Raw genomic sequence first — 2,187 nt, 5'->3', positions numbered from 1 at the left:
GTAAGTGATTTGCCATAGCTCCTATAATGCAACAGAGCCAAACATACCTACATCTCACACCAGAGAAGGCAGCAAGACCTAGCTTTAAGTTCAAAATCCTTGATTAAAGGAAAAGAAGAACTGCAAGCCCAAACTCCTGCTTCTGGGCACTGAGTTGTGCTCCTGCTCAAACACTGGGTGGGTCCTGTGCTGAAAAGGACCATCATGTTCAGATAGGGCTGTGAAGCCAAATGTCTCGCTTGCCCACTCAGTCACTCATATGAACAGTATAATAGCAGACTGAAAAAAACACCTTACCAGGGATTATGTAATCCTCCATCTTCACGTGCACTTACTTCTAAGGTTACTTTTTAAGGTGGGTGTCATTCCCATGCAGAAAGAAAATGGTCTAGCACACAGGACAATGGGGAGCAGTTGCTGTCCTTCACCTTGATGTTAGCAAGGGTTTCAGCACAGAGCATTCATAATATCCTTATAGCCTATAGTTGTGGGATAGGGACTCTGCTGCAATAGACTCTGAGTGGCCATGGGATAGTGAAGTTGTATGTACAGGTTTCAATGTGCTTAACATCCTTACATTAACTCTGCTGTGGCTATGGGTGTTGTGTAAGCCCCAAGGTAGGACAGGGACTTGGTTCTCTGCAGAGAGCTAGCTGGCCAGGAAAGACACTTGATCCTTAAAGGACTCAGATGTTACCTTTCAAGTTCCTTGTGATACAGTCAGCAGTCAACTACTCCAAGTGGGCAGAAAACTCTGCAGTGTGTTTTTTTTCTTAAATGCATGAGTTTTCTTTTGAACGCAGAGGAAAATTTTGCCTGTGCCTCGTCGCTTTCACCTCAATATTTATCACATTCTTATAGCAATTCTGTTTCCACAAGACAATCCCAGCTCTGTGGAGAGGAACAGAAAGCTACTCTGGTGATGCCAGGTATTGAGACACCTCTTTTTCTGCATGCTTGTGAGCGATGCTATATTACAACAAATTTGTATCCACATCTAAGCTTGCACAATGAACCAATTATGGATCTGTGATTTTTTGTTTCAAGTATGTGCCTGAATGTTTACAGTCTAGATTTTCATCCAAACTTTCACAAATTTAGACAGCTGTCTCTGGTGCTGTCAAAAAGGCATGAAATCAGCACATCTGAAAATCAATATACCTCATGGGGCTGAGTACCTCAGTTAATCAAATACTGCAACCATCAGCTTTTGATCAGCTTCCAGAGTATTTTCTGCATAGTTACAAGATTATAATTGTTAGAAAAAAGAAAATAGGTATTTTAAACACCACGATTCCTATGTTTTTTCATTGTTTGAACTTCACCTTTACAGCAGCTTGACTTTCCTTCCAGAATTGCTTATTAGGTCTAAATGTAGAGAAAACAAAACCCTGCCTGTCTCAGTGGACAGTAGGGAATGCAAGTCTAGCCTAGAGCCATCTGTTTCACTGCAAGAAAGGTTTTAGAAAACAAACTGATTGATTGATTTAGAAAACAGTTGATTCATTATAAAATAGACATAAGTTACGAAGATAATCATGGAAACAAATCCTACGAAGACCTCTTGAGTCCCTTGTTGCTCTTACTGTTATGTTTTAAGTCAGCACTGGCTACCCACATCACATGAATGACACTGCATAAGTCACAGATGCAAAATAGCAATAGCTGCAGAGATCAGGACCTTACCAACAGGTACGTTTAATTAATCTAAAATGATTATAGTTGCTCTTCTGGAGCATGATTGATGAGGGACATAGTCTCAGACTGTCTGGAGGAAAATGGCCCCATGCAAGAGCTCACTGTCTCAGAGGCCATGTGTTTCTCTGAAGATGAAGACAATGTGTGTGCAACTCTGCAGAGATTGGCCTATGGGACATGCTCTGGCCACAGAGCAAAGTGTGAAGCAGAGAAACTTTGTTGTTAGCAGAGGAAGGACTAAGGAAAGGTGAGATGCAACAACTTTTCCCTAAATTAAATCTCTGATGAATGTCAAATCTTAGCTCCAGCATTCTTCTAAGGAAGTGTAGACCAGGGACTTTTGTCAAAACTATTCAAAGGTGAGTTTTCACCCATACATACCCTAATCTTCCTCTATACACAGTTCACCAGACTGAAATTCATATGGCTACAACAGGGTACTCATTATGCAGCCACACAGTATGCCTGGAAATAAATTCCAAACTGAAC

The sequence above is a fragment of the Pseudopipra pipra genome, chromosome 3 (genome assembly GCF_036250125.1).
Source record: "Pseudopipra pipra isolate bDixPip1 chromosome 3, bDixPip1.hap1, whole genome shotgun sequence".
In the NCBI taxonomy this organism is placed as follows: Eukaryota; Metazoa; Chordata; class Aves; order Passeriformes; family Pipridae; genus Pseudopipra; species Pseudopipra pipra.
This window is presented reverse-complemented; position numbering follows the sequence as displayed.